The following is an 18,206-nucleotide window of genomic DNA, read 5'->3' on the forward strand; positions in this document are numbered from 1 at the left end:
TTGGGTTTTGGGTTTTGGGGTTGATTTTTTTGTTGTTCTGTTTTGTGTTTTGAGACGGGGTTTCTCTGTGTAGCTCCTGCTATCCTGGAACTTGCTTTGTAGACCAAGCTAGCCTCAAACTCTGAGATCTGCCTGCCTCTACCTCCTGCATGTAGATTAATGTAGAAAACCTTAAATGGCTTGGCCAGTTAAGGTTTTAATGGTCACTCACCTGGCCCTAGCTGGTCCCATCACCATATAGTATTGTGGAGCAGTTGGAGAGACTTGCCATATCATTTGCTGTAGTGAGAGCTTTGGTTTCTTTGAAAAACACATAAATTTTATGGAATGTATTCTCATTTTAATCCCAGGTGTGAGATATGGAACTGTTTCAGATTGTCCACAGCAGCTGACTGATTTGCTTTGTGCTCCATCAGGGGTGTGATTTTGCCAGCTGCAGACAGTTTCTGCAAGTGTGTGATGTCTGGAATTCTGGGGACTTTTCAGATGGAATATAAATACTAGGGTCCCTAGACGGGGGTTGTGGCTGTTGGTTGGTTGCAGTTTGTTAAATTGTAATGAGCAAAGAAGAAACAAGAAATTTGATATCTTGACAGCAAAGATCACACTGCCCCAAAGAACTTGATGACCCTAACCAGCAAGAAGTCTGAGGTCTTCCTCTTTCCCCTCTTCCCTTTTTTCTCTCCTATCTAGTGTTAGGGGGTTGAAAGGGTGGAAAAGGCTGCGGAAGGGTGGGAAAGAACCCACAAAGTAGTCAAAAGACAGCCTGCAATTCCTTCCTACGATCAAAAGCAAACTCCTGCGCATAGCCTTGGAGGCTTCTACAGCTTACCTCACCATGCCTCTCCAGTTGTTGCTGTCCCATTCTTCTTCTTCCTGTCCAGAACAAGTCATCTTTGTTTTGTTTTGTTTTGTTTTGTTTTGTTTTGTTTTGTTTTTTTTTTTTTTGGTGTCTAAACACCTTTTGAGAGCTTCTCTCTTGTCTGTAGGGTTTTACTGCTGTGAACAGACACCATGACCAAGGCAACATTTAATTGGGGCTGGTTCAGAGGTTCATTCCATTATCATCAAGGCAGGAGCATGGCAGCATCCAGGCAGGCATGGTGCAGGAGGAACTGAGAGTTCTACATCTTCATCTGGTCTGCTAGCAGAATACTTCCAAGACAGCTAGGAGGCTCTAAAAGCCCACTTCCCATAGTGTGACACCTATTCCAACAAGGCCACACCTTCTAATAGTGCCACTCCCTGGGCCAAGCTTATACAAACCATCACACCACCTCTTTTGCATTTATTGTGTATGAGCACATAGATGCCCCCGTATGCCTCTCAAGATCAGAAGGCAACTTTTTCCACCATGTGGGAACAGTGATCAGACTCCAGGTGTCAGGCTTGGTGGCAAGCACCTTTACTCACTAAGCTACTTACTTTTACCATCCCATTTTTTAGTGACAAATAATGGTAAGTGCCTGTTACGTGTTCAGTGTTAACACTTGGGATATACTGAACAGAGCGTGTTGGCTGTAGTTTGTATTAAAATCTAGTGTAGCTGGTCTTTGCTACTTCATGAGGCTTTTCCCACCCTTTATCCCCCTGACCCCATTTCACCCCTAACAACTAGATAGGTGAGAAACAGGCTAGAGGGGAGAGAGAAATTAGGAAAATTGCTGAATCTAATTTATGTTTCTCCTTTGACCACAGCTATTAGCAACCTCCCTAAACAACCACTGACCTTGTCTCTCAGTCCCCCTCACATTTATGCATCCTCTGAAGAGTTCCCAGAATCCCAAATGTCACACAATCGTAGAGGTTATTCGTAGCTGGCAAAACCACACTTCTGCTAGAGCAGGAGGCAGATTATGATGAGCTGCTTCAGACAGTCCAAAGTAGCCCCGTGTCTCCACACCTAGGATTAAAACGAAAGCACATTCCTAAAATACTTATGTATTTTTTTGAAAGGAACTGAAATGTGTGAATTCTCATTATGTTCTAGTTTTTTCTTCTCGATCTTTATACAGACTTCCTCGGACTAACACCATACTATAATCTGCATTCCCAAATGACTGATAGTTTTCATGTGAAAAAAAAAAAGTTTTTGAGACAGGCTTTTACTGTGTAACCCAAGCAGACACGGACCTTTCCAGTTTCCCTGCTCCAGCTCCTCAAGTGCTGAGATTACAGGAAAGTGCACATACCCAGATAGATGGTCATGAAGTTGTTGGCTTGTTTTGGCTTTTTGAGGCAGGAATTCTCTGGAGCCCTGGCTGTCCTGGAACTCTGTATAGGCCAGGCTGGCCTCCAACTCAGAGATCAACCTGCCACTGCCTCCCAAAAGTACCACCATCCCCAAAATACAACTAAATTTTAAGTTTTACTTGTGTGTGTGTGTGTGTGTAGGTCAGAAGAAAACTTTGTGAAATCAGTCTTCTCTTTTACATGGGACCTGGGAATTGAACTCAGATCATCAGGTTTGCATCATCTTGGGCAGCAAGTGCCTTTACATACACACTGAGCCATCTTGCCAGCCTCTGAACTAATTGTTTTAAAAAATGTTTCAGAGGGGTTGGGGATTTAGCTCAGTGGTAGAGCGCTTGCCTAGCAAGCGCAAGGCCCTGGGTTCGGTCCCCAGCTCCGAAAAAAAAAAGTGTTTCAGATCTATTTTATGTGTCTGAGTGTTTTGCTCAAATATATATCTGTGTGCCACATGAGTACCTAATGTACAAGGAAGTCAGAAGAGGGGTTTGAACCCCCCTGGAACTGTGGATGCTGTGAATCAAATCCTGATCTTCTGCAAGAACAAGTGCACTTAAACCACTGAGCCATTCTCCAGCTTCTCCACCAACCACACCCCTACTCCCACCCAAGACTGATTCTTACCCAGCTTCTCTATCCTGTGTCCACCTCTCCTTGAAAAGCTTTTACTTAGCCCAGGATGGTCTCGACTATTTTATATAGCTGAAAATGACCTTGAATTTATAATCCTTCGAACCTCCATTATTTGACTGCTAGGATTATAAGAGTGAGCCACCATGCCTGGTTTATGAAATGCTAGGGATTGGACCTAGGCATTTGTGCATGCTAGACAGGCATTCTGTCAACTGAGTTGCATCCCTGACTGATGTTTTTGAGACATTTGGTTGTAGCCCAGGTTGTGCCTGAACTCCTGGCTCTCTTGCTTTCACCTCCTAAATATTAGTAGTACGGTCAGATGGAAAGAAGATGTCGTAAATAATGGTGGTGGTGTGGCCAAAGCAGTTAAGGGGCAGACAGCAGTCAAACAGTTATAACCTGGCTGGAAAGTGGGGAGTATGTGAGGAGTGAAAGAGTGGAGACAGGGCTGGGGCCAGACTTTTGGTAATGGGCTAAGGAGTAAGCTTTGCAAAGACTGGCCTCGATTCTAACTGATTTGGGTTGGGATTGGGGACTGGTGTGAAGAATAGGATCTATTGTCATGTTAGGTTTTTGAGTCAGACAGGCAGGAGCCTGTGAAGATCTGTTTGCAGCTGTACGAGGAAGGGCGAAGGACAGGATCATTAAGATTGAGTCAATGCAATAAAATACAGGGAGAGTTGTTAACTGAGTCCTACATGAGGTGCTTACCAATGTTCATTAATGAGCATGTATAATGGGTGTCCTCAGAACAGAAAGACAATGTTGTCAGAATTGTTGGGGGAAAGAGGCCTGGTTATACATAGAGTCTCTGTTTTGTGTCCTTTGAGCACCCATGTGTCACTGGGAGTGAATCCCAGGGATTGAACTCAGGGCTTAGTGTATGCAGTCTCCCAATTGGGCTACATCCCTAGTTTGAACATCTACATCTCATATTACTGTAACAGGCTTGGATTGTAGGATGAGGTGGGTCATGGCAATGCTCTGAGCTGTCCCTGCCTCTTAGTGGGCGCAACAATACTTGAATGAATATCCTGACCCCACTCCTTGAGTTATGTTAGGTGGCTAATGGCTTTTAGTGTAGAGTATTTTAAAAATATATTTATTTTGCATTGAATGGTAGTAAATTCAGTAATTGATACACAGAACTGTAACCATTGACTCTGTAAACCAGTAGTTCCTGGGAACCAGTTAGCAATGCCTGTCTCAACACTCAATGCAGTCTCTCTCAGTAGACCCCTAAGGTAGACTAGATGTACAATGACATCTGAGTTAGTGCCGTTCAAAGAACTTTTGTCTTCATTTTCTTTTAGTTTTGTTATTTCAGAAAATGTCTTGCTATGTGGCTCCAGCTGGGCTGGTACTATATGTCCTGGGCTGACCTCGAACTCAGGATAATCTTTCTGCCTTAGCTTCCTGAATGCTGGGATTACAGGCCTATACCAACATGCCTGGCTTTAGAGGCAGCTTCTAAAATATTAATTCTAGTTGTCAAAAAGTTAGTACTTAGAGTGCTGGAGAAATGATGATGGCTCATGGGTTAAGACCTCTTGCTACTCTTCCAGTTGAGCCCAAGTTCAGCTCCCAGCGTCCATGTCCATGTTATGTGGCTTACAATTACCTGTAACTCTAGCTTCAGGACATCTGACACTCACTCTCTTTTGGCCTCTTCAAGCAACCTGAATGCCATGGTATACACACACACACACACACACACACACACACACACACAAATATATATATATATATATATATATATATATATATATATACTACAAAAAAAGATCATACTTATCCTATTGTGATGGCTAACGATTTGTAACTCAATTCTAAGGAGGCCAACTCAAGAGGATTGACTGCCTTGAGTTCAAGATGAGTTCAGGCCGTATAGAAGTTCACCGGGCATATGGAGATTTCATCTCAAGAAGAAAACAACAAAACAATACCTCCCCCTTCCTTAGCAAAGCTCAATGTTTTCTATTTTGTAATCTGTTTTCAGATTCGTCTGGCTGTAACATTAACAATGATTATTATTATTTTCTGGAGGCAAGATCTCAGTCTCACATGACTATACTCATATAAGGTAGTGTGGTGGTTTGAATATCCTTGGCCCACTATTAGAAGGTGTGGCCTTATTGGAGGAGGTATAGCCTTATTAGAGGACTTGTGTCACTGTGGGGATGGGCTTTGAGGTCTCCTAATGCTCAATCTCTGCCCAGTGCGGAGAGAGAACTCCTCTGCCTACCTTGGATCAAGATATAAAACTTACAACTCAGCAATGAAACCCTAAGACAGGTAGTCTGAAATCTAGGAGGCTGGCCTGCAATTCACAAACATCAATTCTGCCCCAGCCTCTAGAGTTACTAGGATTAGAGGTGTGTGCCACCATGCCTTAACTATTATTTTAAAGGACACACTTTATTAGTGTTTTATAACCTTAAATATCTTAGACTGACCTTTAATGAGCTCCTACTGAAGCTCCTGTTTTATGAGCATATACTTGCAGTTTTGTCTTTTAGGTGGGGTTCCTTAAGAATTTTCAAAATGAGGAGCTGGTTATGGTGACACAAGCCTGTAATCCTAGCACTGGAGAGACTGAGCCAGAGGGACCATGAGGCCAGCCTGTGCTACAAGACTCTATTTAATAATAAATCAAAAGGAATAGTGCTAAATGTTGACTTGGATCTTGTTATAGTTAAATGTGATTTAACTCTTGTTTTGACATAACTCAAAGTAGCACTTTCTGGCCTTGCCCTAAATGCCAAGGATGCAGTGATGTACTTTAGAGAGAGTATCTAGTTTCTTTGTATCCTTACTATGTCAGCTTGCCCATGTTTTGTTTAGAGATAATCCCCAATACACACACACACACACACACACACACACACCCCAAAACAAACCCAGAGATTCATAACACCGTTGTCAGCTGGAAGTTTATTGACTTGTTGGATAGTGACCATAGAATGACTGGAAAATTCAGGAAACGAAGAAAAAGGTTTTATTTTTATATTCCATGGTTAATTCCGGCTTTCCTGCGTAAAGATTTCTAGTTTCAGAAGGAAATGGGTCTTAAATGGAACCCGGTAGCTGTGGTTCTGTCCATTGTCTCTTTGGAAGCCCACTAGCAGGGAGAGCAGGATGGCCAACCCCAGCTCCCCTCCTGGAGCCAGCGCTAATAGGATGTCCTGCTGATGCCACAAGTAGTAGGTGCAGACTAGGTATGGCAGAGAGGCTGGAAGAAGGGGCTCTGCCCCGTTTGCATGAAGGCTAAGAGCCTGGAAGGTGAGTACAAGAGGGGAGAATACCCCGGAAGTACCTCCCTCAGGTTCTGTCCCAAGCCAAGCAAGCGCTCTACCACTGAGGAACACACCAGTCCTGGGCTTGCATTTTGTTTTAAACGCACCATTTCCCTTAGCGCTTCCTACTTGTTCTGAAAAGCCAAAAATGGAGTTCAGAAACCTTTATTTATGTGCCCTCCCGCCCCGATTCCCCTCTTAGCGACCCTAGAAAAGGGAATCTGAACACCCTTGGGTTGAGGGCGTTCCGCCTCAGCATGGAATCTAGGAATTGCCCGAGGGCTTCCCCCACGGGCGTCTCTCAAATTCACGGGAGGGTGGGCTTGCTGGCCCAGTGGCAGGCTTGGTGCCGCAGGCTAGCGGCCACGGCGTGCGGTCCGTCTGACTTCAGGGGGCGCTCTGCGCGCCCGACAGCGGCCTCAGCAGCAGCTCTGTTAAAGGACCTGCTTGCTGGGCGCGTGGCTTGGGACCGTGTGGAGTTTGCGGCCGCTAGACAGCAGCTCCGAAGTTGGGCGGCTTCGACTTCTCACCGACGAGCAGCCCGCGCCTGGCTATATCTGTCGACGGAGGACCGCAGCCCTGCGACGACGTGGTAGCCATAGCTGAAGCGGCGCCTGCCGGGGTAAGCACCCCGGCCCACGGCCGCCGCGTGCGAGGGTCTCGGGCCACCCGGCCCGGAGCGCCCCCTTCTCTGGTCCCAGCCCAGCCTGCTGATGTCAAGGAGCCACCAGCCTGGAGGCCACGAAGGCCACCGAAGCCATCAGCCTACACCTGGCGGCCGGAGACCTAAACACAGGCCCGGTGGGCTGGGCCCTAAGACCGGTGACCGCGACATGGCCTCCATAGCCCCTCTAGGCCAGGCGCTCACATTTCTTCAGAAAGCCTGGAAGGACCAGACAGATAACACAGTCCAGAGACCCTGCCCATTGTTTCTTCTGAGATCTGCGGCCGAGCCAGTGTCCCCTACCTGCCGCATCCGCAAGGTTGAGGCTGCGAAGGGTCCTCAGGCCAACACCTTAGGATAAGCCCACCATTAAAATACCTAGTGACTCTACTTTTTCGTAGGAAACAATACTGAATCCAGTCAGCAACAGGTTTCTGAATTTCGTGACTGGTTTTCCAATATCTAGCTGTTCTCAACCCGTGGGTCGAGACCCCCTCGGAGTCACGTATCAGATATTTACATTACAATTCATAACGATAGCAAAATTACAGTTGTGAAGTACCAACAAAACAATTTTATAGTTAGGGATTGTACTGGCTGGTTTTGTGTGTGACTTGACACAAGCGATAGTCCTCAGAGAGAAAGTAATCTCAGTTGAGGAAATGCCTCCATCCAGGTGTGTAAGGCACTTCTCAAGTAGTGATCAATGAGGGGGAGGGAAGGAGGAGGGGGAAGGAGATAGCGGATTGTGGGTGGTGCCATCCCTGAGTTTGTAGTCCCAGGTTCTATAAGCTGGCTGAGCAAGCCATGGGAAGCAAGCCAGTAATAGCACCGGTCTATGGCCTCTGCATCAGGTCCTGCCTCTAGAAACCCGACCTTTTTGAGTTCCTGTCCTGACTTTCTACAGTGATAAACAGAAATGTGGAAGTGTAAGACAAATAAACCCTTTCTTTATTTGGTCATGGTGTTTTGTTGCAACTAACAGGGATCACCACAACATGAGGGCCACCAGCTATGGAAGGTTGAGAACCACTGAAAGTTTAGCAGGGTTTTTATTTATTTATTTTTATTTACGTGAGTACACTGTATCTGTCTTCAGACATACCAGAAGGAGGGCATTTGATCCCATTACAGATGGCAATGGTTGTCAGCCACCATGTAGTTGCTGGGAATTGAACTCAGGACCTCTGGAAGAGCAGTCAGAGCTCTTAGCCACTGAGCTATCTCCCTAGCCCTAGCAGTAGGGTTGTTTTTTGTTTTTTTTTTTGTTTTGTTTTGTTTTTTTGTTTTTGTTTTTTTTTTTTTTTGTTTTTGTTTTTTTTGGAAGGGTGTCTTGGATCCTTGTGGAGGAGGAGAAGGTGGAGGCTGATGGTGGCGCTGCGATTAAAGACATGTGCCCCCCCCCAAAACCCACCAGGCTCCCACTCAGGTGAATTTTTGATTGTAGACCTGCAGGTACATGGGGCAAAGTGCCTTTTAAATAACAATGGTCATCCTCCTCGCCGTCCCTGAAGACCGCCTCGCTAGCCCAGTGTGTCTGCTGTCTGCTAAGCTAGAGTCCACTGACACTTCCACCACCATGCTGTCTGCCGCACTGTTTCGTCACCCAGGTCTGCGCCACCTGGTGCTCCAGGCACCAACATATGCCAAGGCTGCCGCTGCATCTGCCCCCACCGCCGGACCTGGACAGATGTCCTTCACCTTCACCTCCCGGATGCAGGTGTTCTTTGATGGTGCCAGTGTCCGGCAAGTGGACGTGTCTACTCTGACTGGAGCCTTTGGCATCTTGGCATCTCATGTCCCCACACTACAGGTCCTACGGCCTGGGCTGGTAGTGGTTCACGTGGAAGACAGCACCACAACTAAGTATTTTGTGAGCATCGGCTCCATCACTGTGAACTCGGACTCCTCTGTGCAATTACTAGCTGAAGAAGCTGTGACACTGGACAACCTGGAGGCAGCCCGGGCCAACCTGGAGAAGGTGCAGTCAGAACTGTCAAGTGCAGCAGATGAGGCAGCAGGGGCTGAGATTCAAGTCAGTATTGAGGCCAATGAAGCCCTAGTGAAGGCACTGGAGTAGGCATACTTGTCTGTCACACACAGGGAAATGGAGGCAGGTCCAGGGGCTGAAGTCAGCACCAGGGGCAGCAGTGCACTGGTTACTGGCTTAAAATTTTCCTGGTGCTGCCCGCCAGGTCATGGAGGTGTTCCCCAAGCTTCCAGAGTCTGGGATCCCCATGATGCCTCTGGAGAGCTGGCTTTGATTGCCCCTCAAAGCCACCCCAACAGTCAGCTGGCCCAGCCTGTCTGCATTAAACACCAGGGACCGAAACAAACAAACAAAACAACAACAAAAAACAACAACAACAAATAACAAAAAACCCCACAAACCAGTGTTATGCTATGTAGCCCTGGCTACTCTGGAACTTGCCATTTAAATGGGATCTGGTTGGCCTTGAGCTCACAGAGATCTACCTGCCTTTAGCTCCTGAACACCGGGATTAAAGACACATGCCACCATGTCTGGCTGACCTCAGTCTAGGCTAGCCTGGAACTCACTGTTTAGTTCAAGCTGCCCTTGAATTTGAGGCAATCTCCCTGCCTCAGTTGGTGAATGTTGAGATTATAGCTATGTGAACCATGCCTGGTTTACAATGTGGATATTTTGATCATAGAGTCTCTTGTCTCTTGAGCAGCTTTCTGAGAGGGACAGTCAGATGTGTAATAAGAGGCCTCCTACCCCTTCTTTTTCCTTTCAGCCAAATGCAGAGAAGAGCGCATACCTCTACTCCACAGAAATCACACCGTGGACCGTGGTGGCTGCTGTTCAGGCCTTGGAGAAGAAAGTGGATTCTTGCCTGGCCCGCTTGCTGACTCTGGAGGGACGCACAGGCACAGCCGAGAAGAAGCTGGCTGACTGTGAGAAGACAGCTGTGGAGTTTGGTAACCACATGGAGAGCAAGTGGGCCGTGCTGGGGACCCTGCTGCAGGAGTATGGGCTTCTGCAGCAGTGACTGGAGAACATGGAGAACCTCTTGTGCAACAGGAACTTGTGGATCCAGCAGCTTCCCCCTGGCAGCAAGGGCGACATCCCCTTGGGAGCCCAGGGGTGGGGAACCTGAGGACCTGTGTCTGTAAGCATATAGGTGAACAAGTGTGACGCTGTGGTTTCAGGCGGCCCTGACCTTTGATGACGTGGCTGTGTGTTTCTCTGATCAGGAGTGGGGCAAGCTGGAAGACTAGCAGAAGGAGCTCTATAAGTATGTGATGAGGGGCAACTATGAGATGCTCATTTCCCTGGGTAGGGCTGCAAAGGATCTTTCTCCATATGGGCCTTCCCCAATCTGAATGCAGATTACATCATCTCCAAACCAGACATACTTACCCAGATAGAGAGGGGAGAAAAGCCTTGTCCTGCAGGCCCCTGGGGCCAGGAGAAGGGGAGTGAGGAGAAGACAGAATGCTTAAGGAAACCAGACATCGGTAAGTATTGGTACATCCCGAGACTGCTAGGGCAAAATGCCTTCCTGGGTAGACTGGACCATTTTGAAGCTGGAAAAGGGAGAGAAGACTTTTCCTTAGAACTGGAAGGATTCTGCCTCTGTGTAGGAGGCACCAGTACAAAAGGGAGGGATGCTTGTGAGGTCAGAGGTGGCAAACGGAGATCAAGGATCTAAGAGGCATCTTCGGAGTAGGCTGGTGGTCAGTTATGGTAAAGCACCTATGATGTGCCACCTGCAGTGGTGTCTATTCCATCTGCCATCACTGTTGTTCAGCTGGCAGCAGCAGGAGACTACTGATGCCTTTCTGCTTTTTTCTAGGATGGGTCCTTGGGGACAAGGCTGGGACTGCTCCATAGCCAGTGTTTGACAATGGCTCCAAAGGGACTGTTATTGACTCCTCTGGGGGCTGGGACGGCTCAGTGGTTTGGAGCACTCATTGCACTGGCAGAGGACTCGTGTTCAGTTCCCAGCACCCACGTGGCAACTTAGAGCTGTCTGTAATTCCAGTTTAGGCAGCCTGGTGCCCTCTTTTGGCCTCTGTGGGCAGGAGTCATACATGCAGTGTATATACATACATGCAAGCAAAACACTCATACACACTCACACACATACATGTCTATTTACCTCTTTTATTTTTTTGATATTTAATTTAGGGTCTCACTATTAGGTAGCTCTGGCTGTCCTGGGATTCACTATGTAGACCAGGCTGGCCTTGAACTCATGGAGATCTGCCTGTTTCTTTCTCCCAAGTGCTAGAATTAGAGACTGGAGCCACCGTGTTTGTCAATAAAATAAATATATCTTTAAAAAAAATTAAACATAACCCAAAGTAGAACAAGACAGTAACCACCAAATCATTATCACAGCAGTGAGTTTTTGGCAAGCCTAAGGTATAAGGTGAGACCTTGTGTCAAAAAGAGAAGAAAGAAAAAAAAATCAGTAATAGAAATTTGCCACCCATCTGTCTTCCTAGATAACCACAATATCATCACCCACCCACAGAAAATCATCGAACACCTGGTCCTTATTCTCTAGTAACTTGGATCTTAATTTTAATAACCTGAAGTCCCATACTGCACTTGGTTTATGTCTTTTAAATCTATAAAAACTCCATCCAAGTCTGCCCACATTTTCAACAGTTTTGTGCAATTTATATACCCTGGAATCCACCTATTAAAATATAACCCTAACTCCTCAATGTCTGTGGTGGAAGGATTATAATCTAAAACAATCAAACAAACAAAAAACAAATAGGAAAGAACCAAGAGTACACATTTAAATGGGCTCTATAGAATAGGCTTGTAATCCAAGCTATTCTGGGGCACAGGAGACTCATGGGTCAGAGCCTGCTTAGTCTTCAGAATGAGTTCAAGGCCGGCCTCGGCAACCTAGTGAGACCTTGCATCAAAAGTGAAATTAGGGCTAGTGAGATGGCTTAGCAGGGAAAACGGACATGTGAGAGACACACACAAATAGGCTTTAGACAAGAATTGAGCTACAGGCAGTTGGCCTGGCCACTGTGTCTTTACATTCTGTCTTTGGTTTGATATCCCAGAGATAGTGTGGCCCCAGAGTCACTGGCCTCCTATCTGAGAGACCTTAGTATTGTGCTCAATGACATTGGTTTGTGTTTCTAGGCATTTCTCTGAGTCCAGAGCAGGCCCCAAGTCCAGCTGGCCTTGCCCAGGAGGAACCAAATCCAAGGCAGACACCTGAGCAGCAGCAAGAGGAGACAGGCATGACGCCACCTGAGCCAGGCACTGGTGAGTGAGAAAGCTGGACAGCAGCGCCGGCATTCTCAGCATAAGAGGCAAGCCAAATGTTGAACTATGCTGGTAGGCTCTTGGGAGCTGGACCTTGAAGAGGTAGGTTTAGCCTTTTCAGTTCTCAGATGTCTGAATAGATAACACTGAGGGGGCCTGCACATACCCATCTGCCTGGAGTAATGGGAAGAGTGTGGATGGGGCTCGCTGCAGCTTTTTACAGTGGCCATGTTGACAGGGTGGTCTCTGTCTCACCTCCCAGTGTGGCGCTAGGTTGGCACGCTGCAGTTTCTCAGTATTCTGTCTGAAAGCTTGTTGAGAACGCCGACGTTTGTCTTTCATCCAGGATTCTGTGTCTGCTTCTGTTTCCAGGTGGTTTCTGCAGGCCCTTTTCTGAGACCAACTCAGAGGACATGAACGCCATGCTATGCACAGAACTGGGCTTACTGCATTCCCTTATTCTTCTCTTGCTGATGGCCTCACTCCTAATCCTAGTTGCTTTCCTTCTGGTGATTTCTCTGCATTCCCCCACAGCACATGGCTTTTCCCTCACTGGCAAACTCACTGGAAACCCAGCCAGTATAAGCTCACGCTGTATGCATGCAGTTTGTGAGATGGGAGCTGGGGTAGGAGGGTAGTGTCCCCACCCATTGCAAAGCTGGGACTCTTCCCAAACCTTTATTATTTTGAGGCTGATGAAGGTGACAGATGTGGATGGGCAGGTTGTCAGCCTGGGCGTATATGAGATTGGAGAGGTGGCCTTTATAGCTAGCTCTATTCTCATCTCAGAAGCCCTACAGATGGAGCCTGAGGATCTCTTCTTCCTGCCAGACTCTTAAGCGTGCGTGTCTAGGGCCTGCTGAGGAAATGGCCATTATGTTCTCTGATACTTGTGTCAAGAATGGCCCTCATCAATAGGACCCCCGTTGAAGGAATCAGAGAAAGAACTGGAAGAGCTTGAAGGGGCTCGAGACCCCATATGTACAACAATGCCAAGCAACCAGAGCTTCCAGGGACTAAGCCACTACCCAAAGACTATACATGGACTGACCCTGGACTCTGACCTCATAGGTAGCAATGAATATCCTAGTAAGAGCACCAGTGGAAGGGGAAGCCCTGGGTCCTGCTAAGACTGAACCCCCAGTGAACTAGACTGTTGGGGGGAGGGGGACAATGGGGGGAGGTTGGGCAGGGGAACACTGATAAGGAAGGGGAGGGGGGAGGGGGATGTTTGCCCGGAAAATAGGAAAGGGAATAACACTCGAAATGTATATAAGAAATACTCAAGTTAATAATAAAAAAAAATAATAATAAAAAAAAAAAGAAGAAGAAAAAAAAAAAAAAGAATGGCCCTCATCGGATTTTCCCTTCTCTCAGGTATTCCAGCATGTTCCAGCACTTAGTCAATTAAACAGGAGGGAGAATCTGCAGAGGGAGGAGAGTTGCCACCCTCCCCTCCCACAGATAGCCTGTCTGAGTCTACCTGGGCCAGGTGAGTGACAAGAGAAGACACTTGTGATTGTGACAGAGCCTCACAGAAGCTCAGAGGGCTGTTTGGCAGTAACAGTCAGCCTGTGGCTAACTGGCCTTAATGGAAAGTTAGTGCTTGAAGACATGCTGCAGCTATCTGCTAGTGATAGATAGGCTATTCATATGGTCTGCTCCAGTCCCACAGGAACCCTGTGAGGTGGCCCACCTAGATTCACAGCCTGTGGTATCTTGAACTTTTCGTGTTGACCTAGAATTTCAGTGTAGGGCCTTTACCTGAATTCCATATATTTTTTGCTAGGGCTCAATGCCAAGACCTTTTATTTTCTGTACCTGGGGACCACTATCCTCACCTCAGCCTGTGCTTTTCATGGCTCAGTCCCTGCAGTTACACTATCTCACTTACACTTTTGCATCAGGTGAGACCTTCCCTGAGACCCCACAGGAATCACAGGCTGACAGGGCAGCACACACCTTGGTGGATTTGTTTGGGATGGGTGACATACAGGCAAGTCACTCCCCTCATCTAGGCCACAACCCCAACCCTGTTTTGAGATGGGGTCTATGTAGCTGGCTGGCTTTAAAATCACTGTGTAACTAAGGCTTGTCTTGAATTTGTGGCAATTCTCCCATCTCACTTCCTGAGTGCTAGGATCACAGCTACATGTGACCTAGGCCACCTGGTCTGGAAGCAGGTGGGGCCCATGGGCTCCTGATCCTTTTTAGATTGTCACTATTCTCATCTTAACATTTAGGGTCTTGGTAGCATCACTGCCATGGCTGGAGTGTCTTCCCCCACAGTCTCAGCCATCGTCTTAGAATCAAATTATGGACTGACTCTGCAGGGTGCCTGGCTGCTGGCTTCTGCAGCTTCCTTCCTCTGACAATCTTAGCTCAGCTTCCAGGAATGAGGCTAAGACAGCAAACAGTTGAATAATACATGAGACACTGCCTGCCCCATGGTGTTTTTGAATAGGACCCGTGGCCTGTTCTGATGGCACTCACAGAAACTGGGGAGGGAAGGAGAGCCTTGAACCTGGAGCAAGACCTGGATCAAATGGCGAGGGAAGCCCTGTGGTCCTCTTGGAACCAGTAATGATGCCATTGCTGAGGGTGGTACTCTGACCATTAAGACAGAAGCCCCAGCTGAGGACAAACCTGAGAAGCACCTTCTGGAGTCCTCAAGCCAGTCCATATTTAGAGTCCACAAAAGACTCAGGATTAGGACTAGAGGCCAGAGACAGCATCACATCCAGGGAGTGCCTAGGGTGTGGATTGGGGAACCCCAGCAGCAGAGGCAATGGGAGAGCTACCCTGTATCCTTCCTCTACCATGGAAGCAGGCATTCCCATGCCCTGAATGTGGGCAGAGCTTCCACTTGAAGATCAGTCTGACAATCCTTCAGTGGACCCATGTAGAAAAGGAACACAGGGATGCTTGGAGTCGCTTGCCTATTAGGTTAGGGAAAAGCCACTCCACACTGGAACTAGAGAAGTGGTGGTGCTGGGCCCTGTCATCAGCTGGCTACCTGAGGAGTCCACCAGCCACCAGTCCCTAACAAGTCATGCCTTTCTGGGACAAAGGCCAGCAACTAAGGTTTACTACTGTAGCAAATGCCTGCACTCCTTTCAGCAATGGAAGAGCCTGGTACTGCACCAGCATCAGCACACAGGCAAGAGGCAGGGCTGATCTGCCTGTCCCTACTGTGGCAAGACCTTCCACCAGTCCTCAGACCTCTTGTCACCAGCGCATCCATACTGCTGAGCGTCCCTATCAGTGCCCTCAGTGTGGCAAGACCTTTAACAGGAACCACCACCCGACTTCCCACATGCAGACTCATTCCTGAGACCAGACAATCCTGCATTTCCTCTTGCCTTCTGTCCTCCAGGGGAGTCCAGCCCTGCAAGGGCCCAACCCTAAACAAGAAGACTGACCAAGAGCCTGCCATGATACCCTCTGGCTCACCTGGCAGGACCTGCACTATCTTGGGGCCTTTCCCCTTGTGCCTGACCTGAAATGGGTTCCTCAATCTGGGATGGCTTTGGAGAGTCTGTCTTTGTTTTCCTTTCAAATGAGAAGAAGCAGCTCTTTTGGTGAGTGTGTGTGTGTGTGTGTGTGTGTGTGTGTGTGTGTGTGTGTGTGAGAGAGAGAGAGAGAGAGAGAGAGAGAGAGAGAGAGAGAGAGAGAGAGTGTCTCTATCTCCTAATTCCTCCTTTTGGACATTCCCGAAAAAGATTCTTAAGATTTAAGGTCAGGGCTTCTTTCTCAGTACTGCAGGCAGTAGGAACAGAAATTGTGTCTCTTCCAGGTGGACAAGAGAGGTCTGGGGGAAAGGGTTTGAATGGAGAAAAAGCCTGAGAAAAGAAAGCAGGAATTGACAGATGGCTCAGGGAAGCAGGGGAAATTTGCATTGGTTTGTTTACTTTGTTACTTTGAGGTTTTTCTTGGAGACCAGAAGCTGCTTGTGGGTTAGGAACTTTCTGGTGCCTCCTCCATGTGGGGTTGACAGGGTGGGAGGACCAGCTTAGTGTAGACCTGCTTCAGTGGGGATGCCCTGAAAGCAAAGTGCTGGGGGTCTGAATGCCTAGACTGGCTCACAGTCTTGTGATCCATGTGAGGTTTCTCCCTTACATGGCAGGCACATCCATTACTGCTACTTGTGAGGGAAATGGAAGCGAAGAATGGATTACTCCTCGCAAGTCAGTGGCAGTGAAGTTGTGTGGCTGGACTTTAGCTACTTTGTGGGTTCTTCTTTCTTCTATCCTTCACCCATTTTCTTCCCTTTCAAATAACAATAGATAGGAGAGAGGAAAAGATACAGGGGAAAGGGGGTGACACTATCATTAGTCTACTTCCTGCTGATAAGTGGTGTTGAGTTTCTTGGGGCAAGTTTGATCTTTGATGTCAGGATATCCAATTTGTTCTTTGTGTACAACTACATAACAAACCCCAACCAACAGCAACAACAACCAACTCTTGGGGCTTTAACATTTACCCTCTTGAATAGTTCCCAGAATTCCAAATAGTGCACACTTGCAGAAACTATTTGCAGCTTTGGAAATCACACTCCTGCTAGAGCACAAAACAAACCATAGCTACTGTGGACAATCTGAAGCAGGCCTATATCCCACACCTATAATATTCCTGTGCTTTTCAAGGAAACTAAAACTCCACTATTGTCACTATGTGATTGATCTATTGTGACAGGCCTTCAAAAGTGCCTGAAAGAGAATGTTAGAGCAAGCCCACCTGTCTATTAGCTCTCTTGGTGCTCACGTTCCTTGTGTGACAAGGAGAATAGCTCCAGGATGTCACCTTGAGTTGTGTCAAAAGAGGCACTAGACAAATATGCATGGTTTTGTTCTTCCTAGTAAGTCTGGGACGCTGTTCTTGACCCTGTGTCCTTCATTCCCAGACAGGAAGACCTGTTCTTCCTGCCAAGTGGTAGATGTTCCTTTGCTTTCCAGCTGAGCTGGTACTTTAGGGGCCCTTCAAAAGCACAAGCTTGAGACCAGGGATTTGAGCTGATAGTGTCCTGCTCAAAGTCATGAGAGCAGGTGCTTTGCGTGCCTCTGTCACACACCTTGGGTGCTGCCTAGACAGCCTGGTGGGTGCTTCCAGAGCTGGGGTAATGGATTCCAACTCTGATGGTTTGTTCTCTTGTTTGGCACTCAGACACCAGAGCACCTCAGGCATGCTCCCAGGTGCCTTCACTCCTCGCTGTGCTATTTCCTAACGTCCTTCAGACTATAGCCATTCGAAAGTCCTACATAGATGAGGCAGAGGGTAACACTGCCATCATTCCCAGGGTGGGGGTAAGTAAGCAAGTCTGTGGCATGCAGCCATGGTGCTGGACTCTGCTTGCCTGCTCACCCAACGGTTGTTTAGCAGTTGTCAGTAAGCGCCCAGACAGGGCATGGACAGTATAGCTGTCCCAAACTTAATCCTCAACTGCAAGCACACAAGCTACTGTTCTGGAGGTTCTGAGGCCTCTCTTCTAATTCTTTAGATGTTCTCTGGAAGCAAGTATTCTATGTTTGAAGCACAAATTTAAGTGCTAGGGGTGGGCAAAGAGGTGCTGGATAATCCTGGCTGGCCTTGGGCTTGAAGTGATTTTTTTCTTCCTACCTCTATCTCCAGAGTACTAGAATTTACTTGCCTGTGCCATTGTGCCCAACTGGGCTTACTGCATTTATCCTGGAATTCAATAGGGCAGGTTAAAGAGTATTTTAAATTAATAAACAAAGACCGCTTGATTGCAGGAGCTCAACGACGGTGGGTCCCATATTCTTCTGACTCATTTTGTAAAACAAAGATATAGTTGGGCCACAAGGCCCTACAAAATATGGAGGTGGAAATTTTAGCCTAATCTATGCTTTATAAACACACTGGAATAAGCAACTGCATGTTTTTGGCCTTGTTTGTTTTGGGAAGTCTCAGCAGGTGACACTAGTTGTTGGTTTGTCTCCGCAGTTCATAGGTGAAAGCTGCTGAACACCTGGAGCACACACCTGCGGGCTGGGACGCCAAGCCTGCGAACGCTGTGCGGCTTGTGCTCCCAACTAGCCAATAGAGCTTGGTTTCTCTACCGCCAGGGGCGGAACCT

The 18,206-nt window shown here is 47.5% G+C and overlaps 1 long non-coding RNA gene and 1 pseudogene across 1 annotated transcript; both read left to right on the forward strand.

The window, feature by feature from the left end:
* The first annotated feature begins 6,631 nt into the window (after positions 1–6,631).
* On the forward strand, positions 6,632–17,991 carry Znf783 (zinc finger protein 783). The gene is given in 6 exon segments (NR_203079.1): positions 6,632–6,804; positions 9,606–10,329; positions 11,987–12,112; positions 13,490–13,604; positions 15,489–15,693; positions 17,276–17,991. It is a non-coding gene; the product is annotated as a zinc finger protein 783 (long non-coding RNA).
* Positions 8,336–9,177, forward strand: LOC103692140 (ATP synthase subunit delta, mitochondrial pseudogene; annotated as a pseudogene).
* Positions 17,992–18,206: the final 215 nt, after the last annotated feature.

This window comes from Rattus norvegicus, chromosome 4 (assembly GCF_021556685.1).
Source record: "Rattus norvegicus strain SHRSP/BbbUtx chromosome 4, alternate assembly SHRSP_T2T, whole genome shotgun sequence".
In the NCBI taxonomy this organism is placed as follows: Eukaryota; Metazoa; Chordata; class Mammalia; order Rodentia; family Muridae; genus Rattus; species Rattus norvegicus.